The 9,574-nt window shown below is 44.5% G+C and overlaps 2 pseudogenes; both read left to right on the top strand.

Moving 5' to 3' along the window:
- Positions 1-1,981: 1,981 nt before the first annotated feature.
- Positions 1,982-4,445, top strand: LOC138995025 (transmembrane protein 230-like; annotated as a pseudogene).
- Positions 2,663-3,627, top strand: LOC138994539 (glucosamine-6-phosphate isomerase 1-like; annotated as a pseudogene).
- Positions 4,446-9,574: the final 5,129 nt, after the last annotated feature.

Genomic DNA, 9,574 nt, shown 5'->3' with positions numbered 1-9,574 from the left:
TTGATATAACCTCAGGAGGGCAGGTATGCCGCCTTGCTCATCAAAGCCCCAGGACCTGGCACGGTGGCTGGTAGGTTGTGGGTCTCAACAAACGTGGCTGGAGCTCTCAGAGGAGGTGAGGGAAAGCAGCTCTGCGAAGGCTTCAAGGTCTGCAGAGGGAAGCCCCACGGAGCCACCGGAAGGAGGGTGGCAAGGGGAAGCTGGACGCTAAGGGCACACCTGAGAGTGTCCATTTGCCCAAGTAACTGCCTTGGGTTGAACCAGAGGACCCCGTGGACCCACCTCAACGAGGACCACAGTCCGCTTCTTATGCACCGACTCCAGACCCAGCAGGGGGGCAGCACCGACTGGGGTCACTCTTTAGCAGGGCCGGCTAGATGGTTCCCTTGGCCAGCAGCCATGGAGCCCTATCTCTGCCTTCCTTCCCTCTCCCCTCTCCTCCTGTCCCAGCTTCGCTGGCAACCAGGAACACCTTCCCTCAACCCAGGCCCGTGCCTTCTGACTCACAGTACAGCTGGCAGGGAAGCATCTGGCCATGACCATGGCCCTGGCAGCTGGCCCGCTGGCCCTGCAAGAGGAGCACCCCTCCCTCCGACCTTCCATGAAGTCCTCCATTAGGCTATGGCCACTGAAGACTTCCTCATACCGGCCCCCATCTCTTCCAATAAGGGGGGTGGCAAAGCAACCCACCAGCGCTCTGTGCCAGGTGGAGTAGGAGTCCCATCTTATCAGCTCATCACATTCCAGACATTCCCCCCAGTGGGGGAGGGGTGGCCAAAGAGGAGAGTGCTGCTCTCAATTGGCTGGTTTCTCCCTAGTTCAGACCCAGGCCATCGACTCAGTTCCCTCCATGGACCGCCCAGGCCGTTGTACTTCAGACTCATGTCTAAATCCCTACTCTTTCCTTTCCTGGTCTGTTCTGTTCTTCTTTCCCCTCCATCTTCTCTTTGCTCTCTGAGCCCTCTCCTCTCTGTCACCCCTAGAATTTGTGGTAGGAAGTGGGGGGACCAGGCCAGGGTTCTCGGCCAGGACTTTTGTCTCTATTCTAGGCATCCAAGAACTCTGGGTTTGGTCTGCCCCCAGTTTGGCATCACCGTCCCGTGCATCGCGCACGAGTCCAGATTTGCCCTCTCTGGCCATGGGCTCCTCCCACCCCCTGGAGCCCTGAGGTCCTGGGGTCCAAGACCTTGACCTCTAAGGCCCTCACAGGCTGGTGGTCTGGGTCCTACGTGGAGAAAGTTTCCCAAAGCCTTCTTCCAAATGGCACAGGGTGAGAAGCGGGGGCCAGCTCCTCCACCTGCCTCCCACCTCCATGAGCCCTGAGCCCCCTTCTTCTCTGGCCGCAGGAGGGGCTGTCTGCCCACCTTCTTTACATAGCAACTGTGGATCTTGGGCCCAGTATGTGGACAAAGCTGTCTTGTTCCTAAAACACATACGGGCACATTGCTTTGCCCTCTGGCCACCTCCCAAGTCCTGACCATAGAGAGGTGGCTGAAGAAGGGCTGGCCTCCAGGAAGCTTGAGTTCGAATTCTGACTCAGCCACTAACTTGCTATGTGACCTGAAGTTAGTCATTATCTCGATCTGAGTCTCAGGGCCCCTGAGAAATGGCAGGAATAGACTGCTGGCCTCCAGCCAAAGGGAGCTACCCACGGATTCCCTAGGCTAGACCGAGATCAGGAGCTGGACAGGGATCTCTCGATCACATCTGTCCAGCCCTACCATGGAAGCCCCAGACAGAGCACTAAGGCCAGAACAAAACATTAAGAGAATTGGAAAGGAAGAAATAAAACTGTCCGTACTTAGATGGCATAAAGGTACACAGAGAAAATCCAAAAAAGATATAAACGATTCGAACAAATGAGTGGCTTTCCGGTGCTGAGCTTGTCTGGGCAGGGTAGGGTGGGTGGCAGTTAGGTGATGGGACATCTGTTTTTCCAACCATGAGCGAGCTGTCAGCACACGGGTGACTTAGTGTGGCTATGTCAGCTGTGTCAATGTGTTATAGGCCATCTCATACCAACCTGGCTACTGGAATCCCCAGAAATAAAATTAAATACTCGCCCTGACCGGTTTGGCGCAGTGGATAGAACGTCAGCCCGTGGACTAAAGGGTCCCGGGTTCGATTCTGGTCAAGGGCATGTACCTTGGTTGTGGGCTCTATCCTCGGTAGGGGGTATGCAGAAGGCAGCTAATTGGTGTTTCCAACTCTCTATCCCTCTCCTTTCCTCTCTGTAAAATCAAGAAAATATTTTTTTTTAAATGAAATACTCAAGGCTCTCCAACACAGATGATGGCTACGTTGACCTTCAGTTTAAGAAAAGCCCTCCTAAGATCCCATATAAAGCCACGGTGCTTGCTACAGTGCTGTGTGTGTTTTAAAAGAAATGTTTTTATTGATGTTTTAGAGAGAGAGAGAAACATGGATGAGGGAGAAACATCCATCAGCTACCTCCAGCATGCCTCCTACTGGGGGTTGAGCCTGCGCCTCAGGCATGTGCCCGGACCAGAATCCAGCTGTGACCTTTGGATGCCTGGGATGACGCTCCACCAACACTGGCCAGGGCTACAGTGCTGTCTGATTGGCACCTTTCTCATCATCATAGGTTCCCTCCTGCCGGCAGGTTATATCTGCAAAGGGTTTCACCCTCAGCCATGTGACCCATGGCATTGCTGCAGCTGCTGAGGGAGGTATCTGCCATCAGAAGCTCATCATCCTGGACCACTGTTCTTAGGCCAGCGAGGGGGCCGCCAAACACATCAGGAACCGCATCGTCCAGTTTAACCCAAGACCTGACAAGTACTTCATCCTGGGGCTGCCCCCTGGAGCACCCCATTGATTGTGAATCAAGTACTCTGAGAACAGAGACCTGTCCTTCAATTATGGGAAGACCTTCAACACGGAGGAGTACTTCCTCGAGAGAGTCACCATCCTTCCTGTGGAACAGCTTCCTCCAGCACACTGACACCCACCCAGGAAACACCACATCCTGGGTGGGCATGCAGCTGACCTGCAGGCCAGAGCGACGCTTCTGAGGACAAGATCGAGGCTGCAGGTGGGACTGAGCTGTTTGTTGGAGGCATCGGCCCTGACACATTGCTTTCACTGAGCCGGGCGCCAGTCTGGCATCCAGGACCCGTGTGGAGGACACCATACTGACCAGTGCTAGGTTCTTCAATGGAGATCTCTCCAAGATGCCGCAATGGCCCTGGCATGGGCGCTGTCACGGATGCAAGAGGTGATAATCCTTATCGTAAGGATTACAAGGCTCCCAAGGCTTTTGCTCTGTACAACGCCATCGAGGAGGGCGTGAACCATACGTGGACCGTGTCTACCTTCCAGGAGCATCCTCGCACCATGTTTGTGTGCGATGGGGATGCCACCCTGGAGCTGAAAGTGAAGACTGTCAAGTGCGGTCAAATCTCAGTTCTCAAAAGCCTCCTACCTCGAACAATTCGGCTCTCAACCAAGTGGCTCATGGGAAAAATGTCTCGGTTGTGGAACAAAACTTTGGTTTTTGAACCTGACAACCCTTTCATGCTGATACCTCAGCAGGACAAAAAGTGTATCTCAGGCAACAAACAAAGGAGAGAACGCTTTTGTTGCTGGCAAAAAATCAACAATTAGCACAATTTTAAAACATAAAGAGGCCATCAATGGTGCTAATGTTGCTAAGGGTGTGAAAGTGCTCACAAAGCAGTTGAATAGGTAGAAAAATTGTTATTGATTCGGATAAACAAAAAGCAGGTAGCTGGTGGTAGCATTTCAGAGGCAGCGATATATGAAAAATTTGTTTAAGGCTAGTAGGGGGTGGATCGATAAATTTAAGAAGTGTTAATTTATAGAGTAAACAGTACATTAGACATGTATTGTATACTAGAGGCCCGGTGCACGAATTTGTGCACAGGTGGGGTCCGGCTGGCCCAGCCGGTGGGGAGAGGGGCCGTGGGAGGTTGGCTGGCTGGTCCTGCCCCAGATGGGGGGGTGGAGGGCGGGGCGGGGAGGCTGATTGGGGCCTGGATCAGGCTGGTTGGCTGCCACAGTGTGCGTCATCGCCATCAGTCATTCTGGTCGTTCTGGTCATCCCGCCGTTCCGGTCACTGGGCTCTTATATATAAAAGTTAAAGCAGAAAAAAAAGAGAAAAGTTAAAGCAGGGAATCATTTGGGGGTCTGCAACAGATTAATTCAATTTACATTATTTCTGGTGGGAAGAAATAATTCGGTTTTCGAACGAGTCGCTTCTCGAACAGCCTTCCCAAATGAATTTAGTTCAAGAACCAAGGTTCCACTGTATTTCAAAGGGAGCAGACCAGCCGCTCCTGTCCTGTTCATTGGCATCCTGGTGTTCCTGCCAGGATTTTACCACCTGCACTCGCCTACTATGCATCCAAAAGTTACCAGGGTGACTCCTACAGTGAGTGACATTCCAGACCTTGATGACTAGCACTCACCTCAGCCCTGAGCAGCTGAGTCAGATGGTTCTGAGCTCAACTTCAAGATATTGAGCAGAAACTGTGGCTAAGGGCTAAGGAATTCTGTGGTTTTCTGTAATTTAACAGAACAATGGCCAGATTTTATTAGTCCATCATCCTAAAGATGTTAACTGAGCTTACAATCAGCTAATTAGGGCATGCTCTGTTTTTCATCTCCTGGCCCTGACAAAAAGCTGACAAGTTCTATCACATGAGCCCGTACCATGGAAGAATAGCAATGTTAATTAGAAGTGCTGAGCATTTTAGGGTTGAGCATTTCTTTTAAATAGTCTTTATTGTCAATTTGTTCTGGTGACAAATGGAAGAATGCAGTACATCAAATTTCTCATTACTAAGTAATTTACTTTGAAAATATCTAAATATCTTCTCCCCTATGCTCTAAGTCAAGCATGTCAAACTCACGAGCTTGACATGCCTGCTTCTTGTGCTAGTTGGCTAGTGGAAGATCTTGACAAAAATCACATATTAATGTAGATACATCTGTACTATGTTTTACTTGCTTTCTTACTAAGAGCAATCAGGAATTTTTTTTAAACCTCAGAGCAAATTTTCAAAATCTGATCTGGTTCACCAATAGGTTGGGCACCACAAAATTTAGGTAATTCTATCATTTACAGATTAAGATGTTCTGTGTGTCATACCTTTAAGGACGAGATTTTTGGCTGTTTTTAAAGGCAAATGTAGATAAGTGGTTATTTATAATTTATGACCACATTGTTAGCACCTTGGACTGATGTCATTCTGCTGAAGATCAAAAGATTTGGCCTGGATCCCTAGGGACTAGAGCAGGGGTGGGCAAACTTTTTGACTCGAGGGCCACAATGGGTTCTTAAACTGGACCGGAGGGCCGGAACAAAAGCATGGATGGAGTGTTTGTGTGAACTAATATAAATTCAAAGTAAACATCATTACATAAAAGGGTACGGTCTTTTTTTTTTTTTTTTTTTAGTTTTATTCATTTCAAACGGGCCGGATCCGGCCCGCGGGCCGTAGTTTGCCCACGGCTGGACTAGACTGTCTTAGTTTGATTCTGTTCCCTAGCTTGCAAAGGGTGATTTATGTTCAAAAGTAAAATGTCAAAATATTTTTTAAAAAAGAATAACTAAGTGAATTTAGCAAGGTCACTAGGTCAAAGGTCTGTATAGGAAATCAAATGATCTTCAATATACTACCAATGCACAAATAAGGAAAGGAATTAAAAAGACAACACCATTTATATACCATAAAAATATCAAATACTGTACATGATGACAACTGCCTCCCTCTACTGAATTGGTGTAAGGAAACTGCCTGTAAAAAAAAAAAAAAAAGATTCATTCAAAAAGTATGTTCCTGGCCTAGCTGATTTGGCTCAGTGAATAGAGTGTCAGCCTGCGGACTGAAAGGTGCCAGGTTCGATTCCAGTCAAGGGTACACCTGGGTTGCAGGCTCGATTCCCAGTAGGGGACATGCAGTTCTCTCATCATTGATGTTTCTATCTCTCCTTCTCCCTTCCTCTCTGAAATCAATCATATATATATATTTTAAGCATGTCCCCAGTGTCTACAACTATGGCATTGCCTGCACTCAAGAGGCTTTTAACTTGTTAAGAGATTAAGGTAAGACAGATATTAAAAACTAAGGTGGAATGAAGTAAGTGCAATACTAGAAATGCTGTGAAGAGGGCGCCTAAAAGGAACAATTTATCTTCTCTGTGTGCCTTCCAGCATAAGCGGATCTGCCCACTCTGAATGAGTCTCTAGTCACTTTTGGGGGCTTTCCTGGTATTTCTGATCACTTCCCTTGGACAGGGCATTTTCTCATAGTTGATATTTTTTTGAAGTGGAAAAGCCATGGCTATTCCAATCTAGGTTGAAACTCAAAAATGAAAAAAATATTAAAACAATCAGTAATAAAATCCAAACTCTTGGCTATAAGGTAACTTTATAATTCAAATCTATGATGGTTTAATTTAGCATAGGTCTCTATCTTCATCCTCCCTCCCGCCCCCAATAATTTTATAAATGTTTAGTGTCTCCTAGCTGTTTCCTCTTTTGATGTTGGTTTCTGTTGAACTTTAGTACCTATAACTATTAGGCAATGTGGTCTGCGGTGGGTAGAGGAAATCACAAGTGTGACCAACTTCTGCTGGAGGCTGACTATTGTTATTACTGGGAGATTTCTATTAAATAACTGGCCTGAGTAAGGTTACATTCTTAGCTGATCTTTTCCTAGGGCATCCTAGTCTATAGCACTTCTGGCTAGTAGTACCAGAAGGAAGGCTGTTTTAAAATATTATTTTAGGTCAAGTAATTTTGTACAAGTTAACATATATTTTAAATTGTAGATTTAAAGAAGTTTTACATTCTAAACTAAATGGAAGAATGTATAACAAATGTTTTTCATAAAACATTTTTCAGTGAGTTACTATTGTAACAGAATTGCATTACAAAACTTAAATTTCTTTATATGAATAGTGTCACTAGACCCAAATTAAAGCTCTTAAAGAAACTCTCAAAGCATTTAACCTTTTGCGGTCCAATTTTATTTTTGGAATTCAAACAGTCTGGTCCAAATTAATTGACGGGATTGAATGTTGAACTTTTTATTGTTCTTATTTTAAAGTTTAAACCAAAAATTCACTGGTTATATTATTAAGTATGTTCAATCAAAGAGTTTATTCTTTAAAACATTTCAAGTGTGGTATCTTTTGAAACTGGTCTGTCGAGTCAGCCTCGACGCTGGACTGAAAAGGGTTAAGAACTTTCTATTTCTTCAAAATAAATTTTTGTTATATTCCATTCAATGAGCACTCTACTCACTGCTTTTACTCTTCTATTTAATGAGAACAAAGTTTAAAAACAGTGGTTTCCTTTCTAGTGATAAACAATTATCACAAATATCTTATTTGAAAAAATATGTATTGTAGTAAACATTGCCTCTGCAGTAAGAATTCTGCCCAGAATAGCCATGATAACTAAAGTTATTGCCAAAACCGGTTTGGCTCGGTGGATGGAGCGTCGGCCTGCGGACTGAAAGGTCCCGGGTTCGATTCCGGTCAAGGGCATGTGACTGGGTTGCGGGCATATCCCCAGTAGGGGATGTGCAGGAGGCAGCTGATCGATGTTTCTCTCTCATCGATGTTTCTAGCTCTCTATCTCTCTCCCTTCCTCTCTGTAAAAAATCAATAAAATATGTTTAAAAAAAAAAAAAAAAAAAAAAAAAATCAAATACTTATCCAGAAATAACTTTAACCAAAAAAAGTGCAAGATCACACAATACACAGAAAACTACAAAACATTCTTGAGAGATAATATTAAATATCTACATAATAAAGAGAATATACCATGTTCATGGATTGGGAGATTCAATATTGTAAAGATGTTAATCCTCCCCAAATCAACCTATAGATTCAATACAATCCCAGCCAAAATTCTAGCAGAAACATGTGTGTGTATATGTGTGTACTGACAGGTTGATAAATTCTAAATTTTGACATATTTACAAATTTGTCAGAGTTTGTCGTGACAATTGACAAATTCTAAATTTGATATGGAAATGCAAAAGACCAAGAATAGCCAAGACACTCTTGAAGAAGAGCAAGACTGGAGGATTTCTAGCATTAGGTATTAAGACAGCACAGTATTAGTGCAAAGACAGACCAGTAGAACAAAATAGAGAGCCCCGAAACAGATCCACACAAACATGGCCTCTTGATTTTTGACACAGGTTATACTGCTATGCTGCACTAGGAAAAATAATTTTTTTTCAATAAATGATGCTGGGTCACTTGGCTATTCATACAGAAAATAGTTACCATTTAAAAAATATATTTTTATTAATTTCAGAGAAGAAGAAAGAGATAGAAACATCAATAATCAGAGAGAATCATTGATTGGCTGCCTCCTGCACAACCCCCACTGGGGATCAAGCCCACAACTCAGGCATGTGCCCATGACTGGCATTGAACCTGGGACACTTCAGTCTGCAGGCCAACACTCTATCCACTGAGCCAAACCAGCTAGGACCAGAAAATAGTTATCTTGATCCCTACTTCATACCATACCAGAAATAAATTTCAGACAAATTTCGATCTAAATATAAATGATGAACAACTAGAAGAAAACAGAATATCTTCATGGCTTTGAGGTAAGCAAAGATTTCTTAAACAGACAAAAAAAGTACTAACCATAAAGAAAACACACACATGATGAATTATTCTCCATTAAAATTAAGAACTTCTGGCCCTGGCCAGGTAGTTGAGTTGATGAGAGCATGGTCCCGATACATCAAGGTTGTGGGTTTAATCCCCGGTCAGGGCACATACAGAAGTCAACCAATGAATGCCTGGGTAAGTGGAACAACAAATCAATGTTTCTCTCTCTAAACAACAACAACAACAAAAAACTAAGAACTTCTGCTTTTCAAAAGTCACCATTAAGAAAGTAAAAGGCAAGATACACAGTTGGTAAAGATATTAGCAATGCAAAGGGCTTGTGTCTGGAATATATAAAGAACACTATAGATCAATAGCATGGACAAGATGGACAACCCAACAGAAAACAGGGGAAGGACTTGAACAGGCACCTCACAAAGAAGGCTTTCCAAATGACCTGCAAACATATGGCCAGGTGTGTGATGTCATCAGTCACCAAGGAAATGCAAAACCTGTAATGAGCTAAAATGAAAAAGACAGGCACTGCTAACCATTGGCAGGGATGTGAAGCGTGGAGCACTCTTGTACCCAGCTGGTGGGAATGTAAGTTGGCACAACTTACTTTGGAAAACATCAACTAAAGCTGAACATATCCGATCCCCATGCCCCAGCAATCCCATGTCTGGGCATGTGTCCAACAGGAAAGCAGACAGTATGCTCCTAAGACACACACAAGCATGCTCACCACAGCACTATTGTCAGCAGCCCCAAACTGAAAAAAACAGATGTCCATCAGCAGCAGAAGAGCTAAATAAACGGCGGTACATTCATATGTTGGTATACTCTACTACAGCATCAGGAAGGCGCAGACAGCAGCTACAAGAAACAACACAGATGAACCTCACAAGCTTAACATTGAACATATGAAAGAGAATCTCATGCCCA

The sequence above is a fragment of the Myotis yumanensis genome, unplaced genomic scaffold (assembly GCF_028538775.1).
Source record: "Myotis yumanensis isolate MYYU_CA2020_CCGP unplaced genomic scaffold, mMyoYum1.0.hap1 SCAF_16, whole genome shotgun sequence".
NCBI classification, from domain to species: Eukaryota; Metazoa; Chordata; class Mammalia; order Chiroptera; family Vespertilionidae; genus Myotis; species Myotis yumanensis.
Note: the sequence above shows the minus strand (reverse complement) of the source record. Positions and strands in the feature narration are given on the sequence as shown.